General features: G+C 49.0%; 1 protein-coding gene across 4 annotated transcripts in view; it reads left to right on the top strand.

Moving 5' to 3' along the window:
- WDFY3 (WD repeat and FYVE domain containing 3) overlaps positions 1-12,868 on the top strand; it is a 2,050,643-nt gene that overhangs the window by 1,084,420 nt on the left and 953,355 nt on the right. The gene's annotated exons all lie outside the window — the stretch shown is intronic.

Here is a 12,868-nt window from a genome sequence, read left to right as displayed (position 1 = left end):
ACCAATTAAAATTCTGAGCTTTCTTCCCAAAATATAGGATTTTGTTTTTCTCCATATTTACAGTCAGTATTCATTAAAGACAGATAACTTCCTTTGCAATCCAATCCCCGTTCGGTCAAAGATTACCAAGTCGTCTGCGTACAGCAAACAGGACAGCTGTTTCCCATGCATTCTAGGGCTGGCGCTTCTATTCACTTCTAAGGTAGCTGGGAGATCGGCCAGTTATATTGCGAACAGTAAGGGGGCTAATACACATCCCTGCCTTAAACCATGCTTAATCAATATTTTAGGTGTAAAGGATCCGTCTGTGTCTTTAATAACTTGCGCCCAGTTTTGTTTATGTAGCTCCTGGATAATTTTCAGGAGCCCCTCTGGGATGTTGAATTTTCTTAAGGCCTCCCACGGGTGTCTCCTATCTACTAGGTCGAAAGCCGCACGGAAGTCTACGAAGCAGCAGCATAGCTTCCCTTGCTTTTCCACAGACTTCCACGCCACGGCCCACAGTGCAAAGCAGTGATCGATCGTGGAGTGCCCCTTCTTAAACCCTCCTTGTTCTACTGGGACGATCGACCACTGCTCCACCCAGTCTTTCAGACTGCCTAAGATTATTTTAGAAAATACCTTTTCCCCAATATCCAGCAAGTTAATAAGTCTGTAGTTTTTTGGTGCTTTTCTGTCACCCTTCTTGTGGATGGGTCTGATTACTGCTCCCTTCCACTGTTCGGGGATCTTGCCTGACTCCAATATTGCCAAAAACATACAGGAAAAAAATTCCGCCCATCAATCATGCTGGGATTTTATGATAATTGCTGGTAGATTATCTGGACCTCTTCTCTATTTCACTGGTTGGCACCAACCTTATCCCTTCCTTTGCTATCTCATTTTCCGCCCTCAAAATTGCTGTTTTTACCAAACTTGAGTAAAATAGTACCCTAGTAAGTTCTCTCCCATCATTATTATTACAAAAACCTACTTGTTTTAGATCCTTTGATCCCAACACCCTCAGACTAGGGCATTTAGAGAAGGAATATACAAGTTGGGAGTGGTTTAGGGGTACAACCGTCCTGCCTTTTTTTCTCCCATTCTCCATTTTGACAGGTTCAAAATGTAGCCACGGATTATCCACATCCTTTGCAGGAATAGTACCAGATTGCTTCCCCTCCTTCACGTTCCACTCTCTTCCTCTTTTTACTGAGGCCTCTCCCCTATCTACTATTCTATTCATATTCATTTGCCCCTGTGGTAATTTCCATGAGTTAATCACCTTGACCTCTCCTTTATCTGTTGGTGGTAGTTTTATTTGCTCCTTTCTTTTTGCTGTTGCTACCCCCCCCCTTCCCCCCCCCCCCCTCCCCATGGACTATTTTTAGGGATCCTCATTGACCTCCTATTTCTTGCTATAATTCTTTCTTCCTGGTGGGATATTGATTCTTAACTCCCTTTCTTCACAGTGTTTGAGATTCCTTCCAGCCTTTTTTCCACTGACCTTGGCTTCTTTTTAAAAAATGCAGAACTTTTCTTTACTCTCCGTACATTATATCGCCTATAACACAATAGGTCCTTCCATCTATTTACCAGCATCGGGCATCTTGATATATAAACCTCCTGGTGGTCAATCAACTGCTCACAAGCCCTCTCCTCTACCTGCAGTGGGGGTCCTGGGTCTGAGCCGGTTTCACTATTGTGGGCATCAGGCCCCTGATTCCTTGCAATTCCCCTACCATCTTCTGAAATTGGGTTGCATGGGTTTTTAATATACTATTATTTAACATCGCCACTTCCAACAACCCTTGCAAGGTTTTTTATAGCATTAGCATAATATCTTGCATTGATGCCGAAGCAGTTGCTGATATATCTTTACCAAAGGTATTGTTACGCACTGAATTTTCTATAAGTATTGCTCCTTGAGTTTCATGTTGCTCCGTGCTCTTTACAGTCGTGGACATTCGAATCTGCTCAGGGTCACTTCTCTGTTCTCTTCTTGGGTTGGTTACGTTCATCTCTTCACAGGTCATATCAATGCTGCCTGACAGCGCGAAAATCCGGGGGGAGGAGGATAGTCTAGGTTCCGAGGTTTCTAGGGCTCTGATTCAGTTGGTTACTAAAGGTTACATCTTAACTGATTACACAGTCCTCCAGATCCATTTATTCAGTACAGTAGCTCTTTATTCAAATCTTTGTTCAAATCCGGTGTTTTCACTGGGGTTTGTAGTTTTTTAAAATGTTTTCCTACAAAGTCTTTAATTGATTTTGATACTTGTGCGCCTCCCTTTAATCCAAATTGGGTGCCTTCACTTGTGTCTTTATTTCTTTTGGAAGACCTTTTTGACATGCCTTTAGGTGTTTCCATACTCTCTCCCTGGGACTCATTTTCAGGCACAATATTCTTAGTAGTACTATCCGACTTTTTCTGACCTTTATGGTTTTTAGACTTTTTTGGTGCCATCATACTATGTCTTTGGCTTCCAACTTAGGTAGAATTGCTTGTTTACTTTGCCTGTATTGTATTTAGTCTCCTTTCCACCGGGGTAGAGTACTGCCGTCTGTTTGCTCCAAATCCACCCTGCTTGTAAACGAAATTGGGGGTATCAATTATCTATTTCTCATAAAAAGGTACCAATTTTGATTAAGATTATAAAAATAAATTAGCTATTTCCAAAAATAGCACAGTTGTAGTCCACTTACCTCCGCTGTGTGTAGACGGGCTGAGCTGACCAGTTTGGTTCAATCGCTTTCCTTACATCCGACTCCACATTTACCAGTGGCTGATAACACCTGTGCTAAGGGGTTCCTTCAATTGTCTTAGGCACAAGCTATCTCAAGCACGAGTCTTTTAAGCTTTCCCCCCGCACTGTATGCCTGCTGATCCACAGGCTTTCACCTCCAGCCTTATTGCCAGGCATACAATGCCTAATAACTCGGTGCTCGATACCATACTCGGCACCGTTACTCTCCGTGGCCGCCTGGGGGGGGGGGGGGGGGGGGGGGGGGGGGGGTTCTCTGCTTCGGCCCACCGCCGCGTCTTCCTCCTGCCCAGGGAGCGCGCGTGCCCGCGAATGCGGTCGGCAAGGCAAGGCAGCCTACGTCCTCGCGGTCGACAAGGCAGCGGCAGCCTACGTCCGTGTTCTCGGCTTTGCTCCTCCTGTTGTGTCGCGTGTGATGCGGTCAGCAGCAGCTCCGTCCTACGCACAACGTCCCTGTCTAGTGCTACCAATGCAATGCAATAGGTCTCGCATTAGAAAAGTTTGAGCTTGTGGTATTGTAAATGACACATTTTTTATTTATGTTTTGTTTTTGAAAATAGCGAAATTAATAGCTTTGTCATTTACAATGCTAATAGTTATAACTTTTGCAAATGTGACACCTATAGCATTTGTAATGCAAAGTGTGTTGTATTTACGTGACTTACATGTATTGATATTACAAATAACAATGACTTTTAATTTTTTTTCAATAATTAATACTTAAATAAAAGTTATTGTAATTTATAATGGCAATAGCTTAAAGTTTTGTAAATAACTTTTATGAAGATTATGTTCAGTGTATTTTATTGCGATGAAAATCCAAGAACAGAAGTGAAATATTAACATCTTTTTGTTACATTTGTGATGAAGCTTGAAACATTGAGAGAACATATTTGAACCAGGTGTTGTTGAATGGTTGCCCGAATTGATGCTGTGGTGGCGCTGAGTGATGTTGTGATGGCGAACGAGTGATGCTGCGGCGTTCAGTGATGCTGTGGTAGCGCATAGTGATGTTGGGGTGCCCCTGAGTGATGCTGTGGTTTGAGGGTGAGGGTGAGTTTGAGGGTGAGGGTGTGTGTGGGTGAGGGGGTGTGAGGGTGAGGGGGTGAGAGGGTGTGTGAGGGTGAGAGGGTGTGTGAGGGTGAGCGGGTGTGTGAGGGTGAGAGGGTGTGTGATGGTGAGATGGTGTGAGGGGGGATGAGGGTGAGGGGGGGTGAGGGTGAGAGGGTGTGTGAGGGTGAGAGGGTGTGTGGTGTGAGAGGGTGTGTGGTGTGAGAGGGTGTGTGGTGTGAGAGGGTGTGTGGTGTGAGAGGGTGTGTGGGGTGAGAGGGTTTGTGGGGTGAGAGGGTGTGTGAGGGTGAGAGGGTGGGTGAGAGGGTGTGTGAGGGTGAGGATGTGTGAGGGTGAGGGGTGTGAGGGTGAGGGAGTGTGTGAGGGTGAGGGTCTGTGAGGGTGAGGGGGGTGTGACGATGAGGGTCTGTGAGGGTGAGGGTCTGTGAGGGTGAGGGTCTGTGAGGGTGAGGGGGTGTGAGGGTGAGGTGGTGTGAGAGTGAGGGGGTGTGAGGGGGTGGGTGAGGGTGTGAGGGTGAGAAGGTGTGTGAGGGTGTGTGAGGGGGAGAGGGTGTGTGAGGGGGTGTGACGGTGAGGGGGGGTGACGGTGAGGAGGTGTGAGGGTGAGGGTCTGTGAGGGTGAGGGTGTGAGGGTGAGGGTCTGTGAGGGTGAGGGTCTGTGAGGGTGAGGGTCTGTGAGGGTGAGGGTCTGTGAGGGTGAGGGTCTGTGAGGGTGAGGGTCTGTGAGGGTGAGGGGGTGTGAGGGTGAGGGGGTGTGAGGGTGAGGGGGTGTGAGGGTGAGGGGGTGTGAGGGTGAGGGGGTGTGAGGGTGAGGGGGTGTGAGGGTGAGGGGGTGTGAGGGGGTGGGTGAGGGTGTGAGGGTGAGAGGGTGTGTGAGGGGGAGAGGGTGTGTGAGGGGGAGAGGGTGTGAGGGGGAGAGGGTGTGTGAGGGGGAGAGGGTGTGTGGGTGAGGGGGTGTGTGGGTGAGGGGGTGTGTGGGTGAGGGGGTGTGGGTGAGGGGGTGTGTGGGTGAGGGGGTGTGTGGGTGAGGGGGTGTGTGGGTGAGGGGGTGTGTGGGTGAGGGGGTGTGAGGGTGAGGGGTGTGAGTGAGGGGGTGTGTGGGGGTGTGAGACTGAGGGGGTGTAAGGGTGAGGGTGTGTGTGTGGTTGTGAGGAGGTGTAAGGCGGTGTGAGGGTGAGGGTGAGGGGGTGAGGGGGTGTGAGGGTGAGGGGGTGAGAGGGTGTGTGAGGGTGAGAGGGTGTGTGAGGGTGAGAGGGTGTGTGATGGTGAGATGGTGTGAGGGGGGATGAGGGTGAGGGGGGGTGAGGGTGAGAGGGTGTGTGAGGGTGAGAGGGTGTGTGGTGTGAGAGGGTGTGTGGTGTGAGAGGGTGTGTGGTGTGAGAGGGTGTGTGGGGTGAGAGGGTTTGTGGGGTGAGAGGGTGTGTGAGGGTGAGAGGGTGGGTGAGAGGGTGTGTGAGGGTGAGGATGTGTGAGGGTGAGGGGTGTGAGGGTGAGGGAGTGTGTGAGGGTGAGGGTCTGTGAGGGTGAGGGGGGTGTGACGATGAGGGTCTGTGAGGGTGAGGGTCTGTGAGGCTGAGGGTCTGTGAGGGTGAGGGGGTGTGAGGGTGAGGTGGTGTGAGAGTGAGGGGGTGTGAGGGGGTGGGTGAGGGTGTGAGGGTGAGAAGGTGTGTGAGGGTGTGGGAGGGGGAGAGGGTGTGTGAGGGGGTGTGACGGTGAGGGGGGGTGACGGTGAGGAGGTGTGAGGGTGAGGGTCTGTGAGGGTGAGGGTCTGTGAGGGTGAGGGTCTGTGAGGGTGAGGGTCTGTGAGGGTGAGGGTCTGTGAGGGTGAGGGTCTGTGAGGGTGAGGGGGTGTGAGGGTGAGGGGGTGTGAGGGTGAGGGGGTGTGAGGGTGAGGGGGTGTGAGGGTGAGGGGGTGTGAGGGTGAGGTGGTGTGAGAGTGAGGGGGTGTGAGGGGGTGGGTGAGGGTGTGAGGGTGAGAGGGTGTGTGAGGGGGAGAGGGTGTGTGAGGGGGAGAGGGTGTGTGAGGGGGAGAGGGTGTGTGGGTGAGGGGGTGTGAGGGTGAGGTGGTGTGAGAGTGAGGGGGTGTGTGAGGGTGTGAGGGTGAGAAGGTGTGTGAGGGTGTGTGAGGGGGAGAGGGTGTGTGAGGGGGTGTGACGGTGAGGGGGGGTGACGGTGAGGAGGTGTGAGGGTGAGGGTCTGTGAGGGTGAGGGTCTGTGAGGGTGAGGGTGGGTGAGAGGGTGTGTGAGGGTGAAAGGGTGTGAGGGTGAAGGGGTGTGTGAGGGTGAGTGGGTGGGTGAGAGGGTGAGTGAGGGGGGGTGAGGTGGTGTGGGGTGTGAGGGTGAGGGTGTGTGAGGGTGAGCGGGTGTGAGGGTGAGAGGGTGTGAGTGAGAGGGTGAGGTGTATGAGGATGAGGTGTGTGAGGGTGAGTGGATGTGAGGGTGAGGGGGTGCGAGTGAATGGGGGGAGGGTGTGTGAGGGTGTGTGGGGGTGAGAGGGTGTGAGGGTGAGAGGGGTGAGAGGGTGTGTGAGGGTGAGAGGGTGGGTGAGGGGTGTGAGGGTGAGGGGGTGTGTGGGCGTGTGAGGGGATGAGGGTGAGTTTGAAGTCTGATGGTGGGGGAACGGCTTGCGAGCGGATTCTTTTGTAGTCTGATGCCGAGGCTCAGACAAATGGTGGTGTGCGAGCGGCTTCCTTTGAAGTCTGATGCCGAGGCCGATGGTGTTTGATGTGCACGCGCCTGCGCCTGCCTCACATGAACTGTACGCGATCCGCAGGCTAGGTAGACTTTTCGGACTGCTTACTATAATCTCGCCTATTCAATCCCTAACGGGATAGAATAGTCGAGATCTAAAATGTAGACTGGTCTGTCACTCACCCAACCCTCTTTCACGGAGCTGCTGGGGGAAGCGGTGACAACTGGGGGAGGTAGAGCCAATGCTGTGCGAAGCTGGCCTTCCAGCGTGCGCTCGCTCGCGCACCCACACTCACTCTCACTCTCAGATGCTCACGAGCGCACATATGGCTCGCACGAGCTCCCGAGCATCAGCCGCGCGTTGTGATTAAAATCGGATTTAAATACCACACCTCCTTTAATTGATCTGCGGCGTAAAATCCCACAATACGCGCCTTTAATTTATTTATGTTTCCAAAATAAACAACCGAACAAGGGAGCTCTGCTTGCTGCCTGAACCGCGTCATGCGAGCAGTGCGATGAACTCGCTTATTTCAACTGTTTTGGTGAATTTTTCCGGGCAGCGTTTGACACAGGCGAGTGTGGTTTGTTTGCATCCTCGCATCACGCACATAAGGTACTCTGCTGTGGTGGGAATTGAGGCACATTTAACTGTTTTTTTTCTAGTTTGTATGGCCTCTTTCAGACACTAATGTAGGTTTTGTACTGCAGCTCTCGCACCGAGACAGAAAATACGGGACTCTCCAGGCAAAATCTATATTCTCAAAACGTTCTTTCGTATCTGAAAGTGCAGCGCGCAGAAGGGCGTTGTTTGGTTACATATGGGAGCTGATGCTGTTGCAAAACAACACCTCCCTTTCCAGGTTACCTTCCACTGTTTCCATTTCACGTCCAGGCGCCCTGGTAACAAGTGTTATTGGACGCAAGTGCCGGGTTTGCCCGTAACTGCTGAGGCTGCACTCTGTGTTTTCCATAGATGCTCGCTTATCTCCCTGCTGCTGCCTGTGGGCGTTTTTGGTTTTGAATAGGCATTTTTCTATTCTTACTACTGGCCTCCTCTGCAAATTTTCGGTTTGAAGCCCAGACGTGCCAATGTTGTTGTCACTTAAGAAGCCCCGACTTACTGAAAACAAACATTGTTCTGACCTTGGTCATGTGCTGCCTTCCTGTCCTTGGGAGCTTTGCCCTCTAACCCCACACCACCCCCACACACACACAACCACACACACAACCCCCCCCCCCACACACACACACACAAACAACCAAACAACCCCCCACACACACACACAACCCCACAACCCCACACACTACCCCACAACACCCCACACACACAACACCACACACACAACTCCACAACACACACAACCCCCCCCCCCACACACACACACACAACCACAACCCACACACACATAACTGCACACTACTCAACCCCCCCACACACACACACAAGCACAAAGCCACACACACACACACTCAAGGGTTCTGGACTATGGGGATTAAACATTTACGGCACTAGTAGTGTTGCTAAATGTCCATTGTAAACCCATTCGTATATTATTTTGGATAAGAGTGTGTGTGTGGCTCTGTGTGTGTGTGTGGCTCTGTGTGTGTGTGTGGCTCTGTGTGTGTGTGTGTGGCTCTGTGTGTGTGTGTGTGGCTCTGTGTGTGTGTGGCTCTGTGCTCTGTGTGTGCGCATCTGTGTGTGTGTGGCTCTGTGTGTGTGCAAATGCAATAGGTCTCACATTTGCGAGAGATTAGGCTATTGGCATTGTAAATGACAATGCCATTTATTTATCTGTTTTCAAAACCAACACATAAATAAAAAGTTTGTCATTTACAATGCCAATAGCTATAACTTTTGCAAAGGCGAGACCGTTGCATTGTAAATGCTTTTTTTTAAAATACATTCACTTAAATTATATACATAATGTAACAAGATAAACAATCCATTGAATAAAATCTTATAAAAACCAAGGTACCATAAAATATACCCCTTCATGTCATCACCTTAACCATGACCTACAAATACTAGCAGTCATCATAAATTACCTAAAAGTTGCTGATCTATATACATATTAAAACCTTTTTGACAGCGATCATAAACCTTTCAATAGCACATGCTATATCCAAGAAAGTTCCACAGCTTGTACACAATTTCCAATACAATATTTAAAAACAAATTGGGTGTAAAAACTTTATCCGTGCAGTCAGAACCTTTAGACAGTCCAATAAAATGTGCAAAATATTGCATCTAGTGCTCAGCTCACATGTACAATTCCCTCCCGGTGTTAATTCATGGCCACTTATCTTATCATTAGTATAGCAGGGGTTAATTCTGACCCTTAACCGTAACAGTTTACTTCTAAGCCAGCGGTTAGGTAATACATCCGTACAGGGCAACCATGCTGCATTCTGCAACGAGTTAAGCATAAAATAAAGTGATTTTTCCTCTTGAGATACTATCAATCATAATCTCGCGACAGTTCCTTACCTAATACCCTGATCTCACTCTCAATTTGTAAATTCTGAGGGCACAACTTGACTCTCATATCTCTACAGGCTTTCTCTACCATTTTTCTGACCCTATCTGTCCACTTCAATTCACTTTGCTGTATTCATTTTTACACCATTGAGAGACCTTTCCTCCTCCCCAGTACTCCAGTCCTGCCAGAATCTTATTAATGCCATATGGGTCATTATGTTCCATGATACCACGTCGGTCTCCATTTTTCTGGCGTGGATCATAGAAGACCCATGTATGTTTTAAAAAAGATTTTCCTCCTCGAGTCCCACCTGCTTTTACCACTTATATATCCCTTTCCCCTTGGAGCAGTCTTCCTTCTAGGGGTGGGTACTCTGGAATGTCTACCGTATTTCCATGCATGTTTAAGTTGTATGTATTTGATCTGTTGAATGGCACTCAGTATGCAGTCCCTTTGGACAGAGCTGAAGGTGATCAGGGATCCATTCTCTAAGAGGTCTCCCAATTTGGAAATGCTTATCGTATCCCATGTCCAAAATCCCTTTAGCTTCCCACTCTCAGGCAGGCGTGTTCCTTCCACAGTGGATTTTCTCAGGTGATTATTTTTGACTTTTTCAAACATTTCTACAGTGCTAAACGGACTGTATTACCTCCGAAATTTACAAGGTTCAAACGGTGTGGAGAATGTCGCAAACATATGTCTGTAACTGACTCCCTCATGGTTAGCCTGTGGTACCTGGGTTCAAGTCACAACTCCAAGGCTTGCAGTGATTGTGCCTTAATGCACCCCAAGGCCACTCGGGATTGGAAAGCGTAGTTGTTCTTGGCTAAGCACCACAAAGTTCCATGTTGTAACTGGTTGCGGTCCTGAGCCAGGTACTGATCCCTCTTCTGAAGCCGGTCCTTTGACAAATCGTTGTCTCGGTCTAAGTACTTTGGTAAGTCAAAGGGAGAACACAAGAAGCCCAAGATGGACTTCGCCCCATCTCGCCACTTTTCTCCTAGGAAAACGCATGGGTCATCTTCATGCCTACTGGTCTCGATCAAGAAATCGGTTGACCTCTGAGCTGATTCCGACCATTATCCTTCATCAACCTAACCTAAATTTCCCAGGCTGGAGGTGACACCACAGCAATACGCGGACCTCACTGAATCCATGCTGTGACCTTTTGGCATGTTGCCTTCTCCCTCTGGCATGCCTAAAAGCCTCAAGACCTCCCAAATGGGCTTCTTCCAGTAGGTTCATCCTTGGCACCATCTGGGCTCTTTGGGTTCTTTATGGATTCTGGGCACACCTCTGTACCGATTCATGCTCTGGTGCCACAACCTGTGCCAGAACTTGACTCACCAGTGCCATCAACCCCAGACGGCAGCCAACCCATAGTACAGCCCTACGCCAAGACTGCTCTTTGCTGCAAGCTGCTTTCACTGAACCACTGCATCTTAGTCACCCTTCTGATTCCGATACAATGCCCCTGACCCCTGGAAGGCCCCATGTCCTACACAAATTGTACGTCATGATGCTGACGACGAGTTTGCTCAGCCCAACCATAGAGGAAAGTGCCTCCTTCATCTTGGTTGTGGAGAGGGTGGCCAAAGTTCTGGATCTTTGTCTTCCTAACCAGGAAAGTAAGACCAATGTTTTAACGGATGTGCTTCAACCTGACCAAACCAATTCTGAACCCCTTTTGCCTTTTAATGAGGGACTTGCAGACCTGATTTTATGAACCTTGGCCAAGGGCAGTACAGGCCCCCCTGTTCATCAGAAATTTGCCAGGCACTATTGTCCTGTCCCGGGTGATCCAGACTTTCTTACCCAACATCCTGCTCCAAAGAATCTCCTGGTACAGGCTTCGGCAAGCAAAGTTCAGCCAAATTCCTTCCTGAATACTGCCCTTGACAGGGAATCCAAGAGAAAAAAAAGCTTGAGGAACCTGGTCCTCTCCGTAGAGAAAGTGGTTTTCAGCTCTGTCATTTCCAGCTCCCATCTAGGCCACTTTTCTATCACCTGGTGGGGTTCCATGGTGCACTCAACAAAGCATGCTCCTTCTTGATAAGCAACTGTTTTTCAGTGCCAAAATACCCCTCTGAGCGAACTTGCACTTTACAAATACCCAGGTTATAACATTATGTTGATCAGGAACACAGTCAAATTACTGAGAAACTATTCAACCTGGAAAGCCTTGTTCCCACCCCATCCCCACCAGTTCCTCACCTAGTGGACTTGCCTCCGGAACATAAAAGGGAGTTAACAGCCTCATGTAGAGACCTAATTAAAGGTTCTAATTTCCATTGAACCTCAAACATTCAGATTGTCTCTTACCTGACTTCAAGGTACAGCCAAGAAAGTCAGTCAGCATTATTCCTGTAAGTGGATTATATTGATGAGGAGGAAGTAAGAGCAATATAATCAACAGAACAGATGGTACACTTGTGATAATCACGGACTGTGAATATAAAAAAAACACATCTGCAGCGGTATTGCAGCGAATGCATAGAAAAATAAGGTGCCAGAGACTTCTTCGGCCTGGATTTAAGTCACCGAAAGCTTAACTCTATAGTTGCCCAAACGGCTCAACAGCCTTCTAAGAATACATCTATGCCAATCTCAGCTCCACTGCATCGTCAGGGCAGGTGCCTAGACAATATAGGCAAAAGGTACTTCAAGGTGTCACCTATTATCTTCAATGCTGCTAATTATCTTCCCATTTTGGATTGATTTCACCAACAAATGTGGTCCTACATGGCTACACTGATATATCTTGTGACAGAAGGTATACGGTTGTGAGCTAAAGAATTCTTCAAGAACTGATTCCTTATCCAATGGTCATCGCTGCCACTCGTTTCAGTCTGCTGCAAGTGGTCTTGAGACTGCAGGGATGGCTTAATGCAACGTCCTTTAGGCCTAAACTACAGTCCAAGATCCTGGACTTGCCTAATGTGTGTGTGGGGGGGGGTGCTTATTTTCTAACCACAGCTATGATATTTTACTACAAATAAAACGCTCAGTCCTTCAGTTAAAAAACATACCCATTCTGGAGAGCAGGAGCAATACGTTTTTTCATCATATAGAGAACAATGTTAACGCTCCCAATGGTTACTACCTTTTAGTTCCAATACAGGTGTAGTTATCACAGGCTACAATATGGTCAACTGCCTGCGCTGCCCTCACCAAACCGGGTCCTTTCCTAAACCAACTCCCCCACAGTTTTGCAGCGTGAATCTTTCTGGATTCACTATGCTGTGCATATTTCGCAATCTGGTGGTTGGGTCCGGAATCGTAGTCTTTTTTTCTCTTTTTTCTTTTTTCATAGCCCAGGTGGGCGTCGACGTCCCACCATTTGGTGTACCTTCCGTGACGTCAGCATGCTTCCTGCGGAAGCTCCCACCCTTGGATGCCATCTTCAGATTCTTTTTTCCGCCGTTGGGTCTGGATCGTCGCGTGAAGCTCCAGAAGTTTTGGAGGAGAAAAGAAAAAGATAAAGCCAAATTTCTACAGAAAAGGACTTGAGAAGACTAGGAGAAGACCACCATCAAAGCCGGGACGACGAAGGAGGAGAAGTAACTCAAGATCTTCGATGTCCGACGGGGAAGGCGCGCACAGGGGGCCCCCTAAGCGCAGTAATGGACAATACACCCTTTAAATTCTGCCGTAACTGCCACCACAAGTACGCGCAAAAGGACCAGCACCCGGTCTGCAACCTCTGTCTGCCAGTCGACCACGGGAGCAAGGACTGCAACGCCTGCTCCGTCTTCACACCGAAGACACTCAGAATTCGAGAGAAGCAGAGGATAGCTCACCACACGATGCAGGGCAAGGGCCAGGCACCGTACTGTATGAACTGGGCCTCTCCACCGAGGACAACATCGCCGAAGGTTC

The sequence above is a fragment of the Lissotriton vulgaris genome, chromosome 3_1 (assembly GCF_964263255.1).
Source record: "Lissotriton vulgaris chromosome 3_1, aLisVul1.2, whole genome shotgun sequence".
Classification (NCBI taxonomy): domain Eukaryota; kingdom Metazoa; phylum Chordata; class Amphibia; order Caudata; family Salamandridae; genus Lissotriton; species Lissotriton vulgaris.
This window is presented reverse-complemented; position numbering and strand designations above follow the sequence as displayed.